The sequence below is a fragment of the Mus caroli genome, unplaced genomic scaffold, assembly GCF_978045245.1.
Source record: "Mus caroli unplaced genomic scaffold, Mus_caroli_1 scaffold_1, whole genome shotgun sequence".
Classification (NCBI taxonomy): domain Eukaryota; kingdom Metazoa; phylum Chordata; class Mammalia; order Rodentia; family Muridae; genus Mus; species Mus caroli.
Genome location: NW_028227256.1, coordinates 6,535,654 through 6,545,716, shown reverse-complemented (window position 1 = coordinate 6,545,716; position 10,063 = coordinate 6,535,654). Strand labels below are relative to the sequence as shown.

At 44.7% G+C, this 10,063-nt stretch overlaps 1 pseudogene; it reads right to left on the bottom strand.

Annotated features, from left to right (window-relative positions):
- Nucleotides 1–482: 482 nt before the first annotated feature.
- LOC147006000 (uncharacterized) lies at nt 483–9,108 on the bottom strand (annotated as a pseudogene).
- Between the last annotated feature and the right edge of the window lie 955 nt (nt 9,109–10,063).

Here is a 10,063-nt window from a genome sequence, read left to right as displayed (position 1 = left end):
GGTGGTTGTATGTCTTCACACACCTGCCAAAGGTGAATTACTAGAAGGGAGTACTAGGTAAGTGAAGGCCTTGGTTAATAAGATGTGAATAAATTGTAACAAAGTTAAAGTGAGGTTGGAATTGGGAGGGAGAATATGGGAGCTCACTGTAATCTGACCATTTTTATTCTTTATAAATTTAAAAGTGTTAAAATTAATCTTAAAAAGCAATTTAAAAATTAAAATGCATTTTGTTAAAACATAAGAATTCAAAAGGCATGAGGTATGAACTGCCCCTCATCCCATTTCTTCCCTTCAATCTCAAGGTCCCATCTCAGAGATATTCTGTCCAAGTACAAGCTCATATGCACACAATAACCTATCATCCCATACCAAAATGAATGTTATACATGTGTTTAATTCTAAAGATTGTAAGACTAACAGTCCTTCTGCTCAGGTCTGTGGTACTGGGGGGATGGACAAGTATTAGAGTTCTTGTAATGTCAAGAGGCTCTGTGGTCCCTGGCAGAACTAGACATGACATGATAACCCGTCTGGGCACAGCCCTGAGGGTGGCCCTTTTGGAGGTTCTTTTTATTTAAAGGGACTGACAAAAGTAGGGGTGAACTAAACAGCCAAATTCTGCCATCAGGAAGTATGTCTGGGAACGGGAAGACAGTCACAGGAAGTGTGGCTGGGAATGGTAAGACAATCACAGGAAGTGTGACTGGGAACGGGAAGACAGTCACAGGAAGTGTGACAAGACAATCAAACACAGCTTTTGTGTCAGATGATGATTGTTTGAGCTTCAGTGAGATGTGGATGTATTTCAGGCCCCTGGACTTGCTTGAGAAGTTGAAGCTGTTGGTGATACTCTTGGCATCCCCTTGAAGGCAGTTCAAGGAGCCAGTGAGTCTCTTTTTTGAGAGAAGATCAAGATCTTAAGTTGTGATGGATAGAAACAAAGTAACAATATATTTCAAGGTCCCCATAAAGACACACACTAAGAATGACTCAGAGGGAGGGGTAGGAGAGGTAGGCCCCTTTCCCAGTGGTAGTGGCTGAGGATGGGACAAGAATCAGTGTGTACATGGGTGACACCAGTGTTGCCCAGCACCTAGTGTACCCATGCTGTGACATCATTTCCCAGTCACCTCTGGAATGATTCCTTTTGTAATTACTCTTTGGTCTGCTGGACAGTTGGTTTCCTTGTACTCTTTAACACAAACCTCAGCTCCTGGGAGCTGCTTGTATACAAGATTTACCAGTGCAGCCCACAAACCTCATTTCCACGGTCTGCGTGTGATATGGGGAATGTGTATTCAACTGGTTTCTGTACATCTGGGAAAATAACTGCAACACTGCACCTTGATTTGTTTCTGACATTTTGTTTTTCAGAGTAAGTTAAGTGAAATCCAGGAACTGAAGACACCAGACTTATACTGTCTAGTTTGATAGTTCTAGTCACTTGATGTGGGATGCTTAACATCTTGTAATTGATTACATACAGCATACTTATTGCTAGTTTGTGGGCCTTATATTGCACTCATTCCCTCCACTCCACTCAAAACCTAAGTGCCACAAAGTCAGTATCTTTGCCTTGTGAAAGCATTTGTATATATTAGGTATTCAGCAAATATTTTTTGAATGAATGCATGAATGAATGACCATACCTCTTTACTTGAAGAATATTGACTATGATGAGGAAGGGATCAAAGGCACATCCATAAATATGTAGGTGAGAGCTCAGGGATATATAAAGCTGAATTTTGGATGAACTTAGGAACACACACACACACACACACACCACACACACACACACACCACACACACACACACACACACCACACACACACACATACACCACACACACACATACACACATACACACACATACACCACACACACACATACACACATACACATACACCACACACACACACATACACACACACACCACACACACACACACACACATACACCACACACACACACACACACACATACACACACATACACATACACCACACACATACACATACACACACACACACCACACACACACACACACACACACACCACACACACACACACACACACCACACACACACACACATACACCACACACACACACACACATACACACACATACACACCACACACACACACACACACACACACCACACACACACACACACATACACCACACACACACACACACACACACACACACACACACCACACACACACACACATACACCACACACACACACACACATACACCACACACACACACATACACACACATACACCACACACACACACACACACACACATACACACACATACACATACACCACACACACACACATACACACACATACACCACACACACACACACATACACCACACACACCACACACACACACACACACACACACACACACACACACATACACACACTGAATTTTGGATTGTGACTATAGTTTTAAAACACTATTGAAATTCACAGGGAGGAGCTATGGGTGAGGTCTGGGGACAGACTTGGGCTGAAACTTGAAGCAAGTTGATTCAGGACTCCAGGTAGGGCAGGGGCCAAGAAAAGAGCTGTAGCCTCAGTCAGAGGAGGATGTGGTGTTCATGGCTCTGGAGTTACTTCCCAAAAGGGAATTTTGCTGTCTTCATTCCCAATGACATCGCGCTTCACCTTTTCTTCGTTTTTTTCTCTGTATTGAATACATTTTCACATCTCACATTGACTTCCTCATTCCCTTCAATGGCTTGTCCACATTCCCTGGGAAATCATTGTTTATTTATTTTTCTTTCACTTATTTGGACAATTTTGTCATCATTGTTTTGAATCCTTTGGAATTTCTTGAACCTGGGGAGACCATTATTATGGGATTGGTAATTTTTGGAGGATACCTGTTATCTTTAATATTATTATTATTGTTGTTGTTATTATTAATGCAACTTATACTGAAACTTGTATATGAGGAGTTAGGTCATTGGTTTAAAATTTCATGTTTGGAATGTTTGGGATTGATAAGTTGAGGTCGGGTTGAGCTATTATTTCTTGTTAAACTGGTATTCAGGGTCCTACACTCTATCCCTATCCCTCCTCTGCAATAAGAGTTACAATGGAGTAATAGTTAACTACACAACAACCATCCCTCAAACATCATTATACTAGGGAGCAAAGGGATGCTGACGGCCTTGTGTATGCTAATGGTATATTAGTTATTGTAGCTATGAGTGGAAAGGAAAAGACAACAAAGGAAAGACACACAAAGACTGTTGATTATTATTGGGATGATAGAAAGTAGACAAGGACTGTATAAACAGGAGAGCGAAACACAGTAGCAGAAAAGTTGGGGAAGGGTGAGAGATTTTGGTTAAAAAAAAGGCAATGTATGGCAAGAGTCGAGTTGAGCTGAGATGGCTGAACATCTCACACATGAGACAAATGAAGGTGACAGAGTTAGACAGAGGACTGAAAACTGACTGGCCTTATTGTTGGCTCTTGTCTGAACTCTCTTCCCTTTCTTCTCTACCACGGGGAAGTTCTCTCTCTCTCTCTCTCTTCTCTGTTTCTGTCTCTCTGTCTCTGTGCATGTGTGAGTGCGCATGAGTGTGTGTTTGCCTGTGTGCTGGGATTACAGGTATACGCCATCATGCCTGGCTTTATGCAGTACTGTGAATTGAAACCAGGGCTTTGTGCATGCCAGGAAAGGACTCTATTAACTAAGCCTTGCCTCCAGCCCTATCAAGTGGGTACACCTAAAGGAAAGACTGAATTCCTACTTTTGAGCGACAGTTTAGTTATATTATGAGGCTGGGAAAGGAGCTGGGAGCTAGGAAAGGGAAGGTCAAGGAGATAGAGAACCCAGGATTGCTAGGGACCAGAAGCTTAGAAAGCAGAGGGGACAGAAAGTGTGTGTGTGTGTGTGTGTGTGTGTGTGTGTGACCATTCTTTATTACTTAGCAGTTTTGAATTGTATTGCTGTTTCTCAGGATAGTTGTTGACTGGGTAGTTGCCAGTAGAGGTTCTGCCATGCTGAGGTTTAATTGATCTCTGAGTAGCAGATTGCAAATCACCCAGCAGTTCAGTCTTTGAACATTTTCTTTCTCGAGCATGTCTCCTTTGTGAAATAAGTTATTAATTTGTGCTTATAAAGAAAAGGATGTGCGATTTTGAATCAGTGAGTGTGAGTTAAGTTCTCTTGTTGCCAAACTCAATTATTATTAGTCACTACTTTCCTAAATCTTGGCTTTCTTTATAATATAATGGAGATGCTAAAAATGCTTTCAGTTATTAGAGTGTATGGATTGCTTTGGGCCATCCCTGACTGTGCTGCTTATGTTCTCTGGTATCCTGTTTGGATTAACACTTGCCCTAGATTTTTGCAAAGAAGGAATTCTTATTGCTGTTCTTGAGGTAACCATGGATGTACTTGGTGGGTTCTGCTTTCAGCTGCCTATCCTGTTGAGCAGGGTGTGACACCAGTGTGGTGGCTGGAGTTCTCTCTTCACCTCTGGTTCCATCTGAGTGCAGCTGGGAGATCCTGTCATGCCCCTGGTCAGGGACAACATGAGGGTATTGGCTGATAAGGTGATAAGGCTATTAGACAGGTGGATCAACTGATTTCTGGCCATGGGTAGTCAGTTGCTGCAGCCGTTCTTGCTGGTGATGGCCATTGGTGACTTGGTGCACCAGCTCCTTGATTGATGTGACCAATGTTTTGGGCTGTGAGACATCAACTGCTCAAACTGCCTGGCTGGCAGTTAATGGGTCAGTAAAAACTGGGAAAGCATAGGCTAGAGATACTTGCAGGTTCTTAGGATGTTTCTAATTGACTTTGGGATGTCCTTTGGTTCTTGCTCTTTCTTTTCTTGGCAAAACTGGACTTACTTTTCAATACACAGATGAAATGTTTCCTTCCTCTCTCAGTCTTTTTTTTTTTCTTGTAACTACATATAAATACCCACACAGGTCACATAGTTTTCTAATTTTCGTATGCTGGTACCTTTCATGAACTATGGCACATAAAAGCATGCTTTGTCTCTGCCCACCTGGTGTCCAGTCTTGGAGGCTGAAAAGTGAGTTGATTTTGATTTCAACATCAACATGATCTTGCTTACCCACTCTTGAGCTGCGATTTTAAAATAAATAAATATGTATTTATTTTTGTGCCATGTGTATGTGTTTTGCCTGAGTGCATATATGTGTACCAAGTACATGCCTAGTGCCTACGAAGTCGGAAAAGGGTGTGGAATCCCCAAAATATGGGTGCTGAGATCTTGGGTCTTCTGCAACAGCAGCATGTGCCCCCCCCCAATGCTGAATTGTCCCTGCAGCCCTCGCTGTGAGCTTCTTTAAATTCGCCTCTTTTTTTTCATTGTTTTCTTTCTGCTGCCTCAAAGTTCCACATCTCTTTCTCCATTTATTTCTTCTAGGATCTGTGTCCTGATCATTTCTTCTCACACTGCTAAATTCTATTACTTTTAGATGACTTTTGCTTTTTGTCATCTTTGAGAGAAGGCAGGATCTGCACTGCAAAGGGTAGCATTAAATTGTGAAGGGGGGGGTGGCATTTTTCTGAAACCTTTGTCACAAATACAGGTTTCTTGGTGGAGGAGCCCCTTCCTCCTGGAGACCGCCTCCACACTCAAAGAATAACTGAAGTGGGAACTGGGCCAGTGGTTTTATTTTCTGCACAAGCATCGCCAAAGCACAACAAAGAGGCTGGAAGTATCCCCCGGTGGAGGTGTGTTCTCATGTCATCAGGAAGCCTACCTGCTTTCACTGTACTCTGCCCCCTCTCACCACATGCCGCAGGGGATTTTTTTTTTTTTTTTTTTTTTTTTTTAATGTCAGAAAGGCTGGGGCATTGACCTGTGTTATGTACACTGTTTGTACTGTTGCCCTGGACACTGGGATGACAACTGAGCCACTGTCTTTCACAACTAGCTTGCTTACCTGCTGAGTAATGGGCTGGCTGAGGGCCCTTTTTGGCCTCCTTCCTTGGCTTCCAGCCTTCTGGAGGCACAAGCAACATTTTCTTTCTAAAAGGAAATTTCGGCTCTCATCAGGAACATGAAGGTCTTTCTGACCTTTTAATCATCTATGGGGAACATAAAAGTCCATCTTGGATGGAGGATCATGTGAGCTGAGGTACTTTAAGCACTTAGCTCAGAGCCTACCACATGCAAACTACATATACCAGCTGTCTACTTGTCTTCACATGCAACAGTCCACTGAACCCAGAGAGGAATCCAGAAGATCTGTAGCTTTAACCTGAGGATTCAGAGGCTAGGAATAGAGCCGTTTACACTCCTCCTTGGGCTGGGAGAACAGAGAGTAAGTGGCCAGAACAGGAAGCCTCTTTCCTCTTCCTACTTCCCCTAAGCTCCATCTTTAGCCCTCTCCTAAGGAAGAGCATGCCACAGATGGGGAAGCATCGTTTACAATAGCATCCAGCTGCAGAGCAGTCTGCTGGCAAGAGCCTGGACAGGCCCTAGAGAATGAAGATGACAAGCAGCTTTGACTTCCTTCTGGTATCTCTACAAAGTGACAAGGGTACAGGTCCACCTGTGTGTGTGTGTGTGTGCGTGCGCGCACACATGATTGTGTGAGAAGTGTCCTTTCATTTCTGAGGCATAAAGGGAGGTCTCTGTAGATAAGAGGGCTCTCTCCTCCCTGCCTCCACACTGTCCCTGCTACTCTGCAAGCACAGGGAATGTTCATGGAATAGTCTCCTGGAGTTATGGCCGTGAGGCTTGTGTGTGAGACTACATAGCCTGCTTTCCTGGTGAGGTCACTGTTTCTTGAGTCATTGTCTTGCTTTACTTGGCCTGAATGAATAACAAGAATGTGGTTGCAGAGGGCTTATTTATGAAGTACCAAATCTCTGCCTGGTTATACCTTACCAAGCAAGCTTCCCAGACCTGATTCCTCAGGAGCACTTTAGTCCTAGGGTCTGGCTTGAAGTCTAGTGAGGCTAAATGAGCAGGGGTGGGCCTTCTTCCTCAGAGTTGGAGCAGACAGACAAGAGCCTGTGGTCTCCTAAGCCAATGCACTTTGTAGGTTTCAGTTGAGGACTAATTTTGCTGGTAGGGAATGCAGGCAAGAGGCCAAAGGCAGCAGTTGGCAGCAAGTAGACTCTTTTGAATTCAAAAGAGTCGTTACCACCCACTTCTTGCTTCTGAGCCAAGCAAGGGTCACTGGCCTGTACTGACCTGGCACACTGTGTGACCGACCACCTGGGGCTGCAGGATCAGCCCAAATGCTACAGTGGGAAATGGAGAACCTTGTGTTCAAATACCCTAGAGCTCTTCCCCTGCCCACCTTCTTCTGAGAGAAAACCCTGGACCCTGGCTCAGGAAATGATTCTATTTTCAGTTCCTGCCTGGCTGACTGAATCACTCACTGCTCCCCACCCAGCCCTGCTTCTTCTGAATGGGGCGGATTATCACACCATATGTTAATGCAATTCACAATTTGCAAAGCCCCGGTTAGGCTTGGGCTCTGTTGAGTTTTCATCAGCCTGTGAGGTAGATCGGGTAGGTAATTTAATTTGAGTGCAAAATAGAGGTTCAAAGAAACTCAGGCAGCAAGGAGACTCTCCACTGTGAGGTGGGGTCTGGCACCTGGCTTCTCACTTGGCAGCAGTTTCTACACTGTCAGGGGTCCACAGCTCTTGGGCTGAATGGCAGGGGACCCTGCTAACAGTTTCTTGTCTTCTTTATAGAGGACATTTGCTTCAGAAGGGTGTTAGGCTGTGGGAGTGCAAAGAATTTAAAATCTTACTTTCTAGTCTCAAATTGAGTCTCAGATTCATCCCTCCAATCCCTAAGGTTTATATGACCCATAACAATGTAAAGGGTAACCCCTTCTTGCTCTGATCCATTTCATGCTTATGTGGACTATACTTTAGCCTATAAGACAGGTACATTCTAATGCATTGTCTCTAGGACAGTCCAGCTTTAAGAACTGGCAGAACCTGGGCAAATGACTGGCAAGGATGAATACTGGTCATAATACTAATGGAGCCTTCCATCCTTCTAGCCTGTAGGGTATTGCCCAAGACTATTATCCACAGAGAAGTTGGTGAGAACCCTAAGGGAGGGGCTCAGTAACCAGGGACAACATGGAGGGAGGCTCAGGGTAGTCCCAGGCATTTTTAGCTAGTGTGGAAGTGCTCCAATAGTCTCACTTGAGTAGCCACACTAATACAAATCAGCTGCATATTGGCTCTGGTAATTTTGTTTAATCATTTCTGGGACAAGGAGGCAGGTAGGATATTTTCTTTTTCAACCAGTGAAGAAAGTGAACTCATAAATTTGCATGAGGTTCTACAGTCACTCAAGTTCTCATTGTCACGTTTCTACCAGTTTGAAGTGCAGAGCATGGGATACCCAAGACTTTGGGTGGAGGAGATGAGAGTCCTGGCTGGCCAGAGTATTGGGGTCTGAGGCCATACTGAGGTCAAAGGATGAGAGGTGTGGGGAAAACAAGGAAGGGAACTGAAAAATGTGTGTGTGTGTTTATGGAAAGTTGCTGAGCTGAGGGGACAACAGAGAGAAACAAGCTTGCTCTCACTGATTAGATTTGATTTGAGCTAGTCCTGGGTGGTACCACGAAACAAAGCACATAGTTTGTGCTGCCTCTTGTCTTTATCTAAAGGTTGGCATCTGGGGAACATGTGTGCTCTTGGAGCATTACCTATAGAATCTAGTATGTTACAATTAGCTGTGTCCTATTTAGTGAGAGCTGCTGCTGAACCCCTCATGGTCCCCCAACCCTCTGCCAATCTCTCTGTTTCCTGGCTGGTGGAAGGCTTAGCTCAATGGAGTTGAGGACTCCACAGGACACAGGATGATGAGGTGTGGCTCTCTGTGAATCCAGCCCTGGAGATCAGGTGATTGAATAGAACACTTACTTTGTTTCTTTGTGGAGAGGCCTCCAAATATGGGTCAGCATTTGCTCAGCATTCCAGGGACACCTGCTCTACTTGAAAATGTAGGTCCCTTCAGCAAGGCCTCGGCCACCTACCTGTTGGTAGGGGAATTTGCCTTATGGCAAATGTGCTTTCTGGCCCAGAGCTTGAGACAGTGGCCCCGGCTCATGACCCCAGCTATTTGGGAGCCCTGTGAAAGAGAACTTTGAGTTTGAGGTCAGTCCGGTAGCTTAGTGATTCAAAATAGACTTTAAAGATGGCATAGGGAAGGGCTGGATCTGTGGCCCAGCAATGCTTGCCTAGTGCCAGAGGACCCTTGAATTAAATCCTAGCACTGAGGAAAATGGGAGGAGTGAGGTATGGGAGCTTGTGTTTGGCCTGAGAAGCGTGAGAGATGTGGGGAAAACAGAGTTGTAAGAGTCTCTCAGCTTGGATACCTCGACAGACTCCAACAAGGGCCAGGAGTGTGCAGCCTGTAACAAGCTTAGCTACCCTCTCCATAATGGTTCTGTGTGTTAGGCTTCTCTGCTGCCATCTCTCTACTTTTTTGCTCCTACCCAACAGAGGGTATATTGGTAGGTAACGAATTGTGTCTCAGGTCCCATGTGACAAAATAAAAATCAAATGACCAGGTGTGTGGGCTAGTTTTCAGAACAGTTTTTTCCTTGTCCTTTGAGAGAGACAGGGATGCATTTGTCGGGAACTTCTTGGGCTTCCTGATGGAGGATGACATTCCCGTGACATTAGAGATGGAGTGCAAATTCTAATTCTCCAGAGAACTTTCTTTGCCTGCATTCTTCCTTGTCTATCCCTTTGTCCCTGCCAACTTTGTGTCAGAAACGACCTGTCACATGATTCCTTTTTAAAACTGGTCTTGGCTGCCTTGCTTTTCCTACCCACTGCCCATCTGCCAGCTCTAAGCAACCTTGGTGCTGGGTGGGGTGGGGTATCTCCAGAGTGAGAACGGAAATATGTGACTGGCCTCTGTCCTAACAGAGGCAGTTTTATTACCCTACATGTCCTGGAAACCCTGCCTCTGGTTCAAGCAGACTCCAATCTTGGTTATTGCCAGACGGGTGTCGGCAGTCAGCCTTGGCATCCTTTTGTGAGTGGCTGTGCCGTGG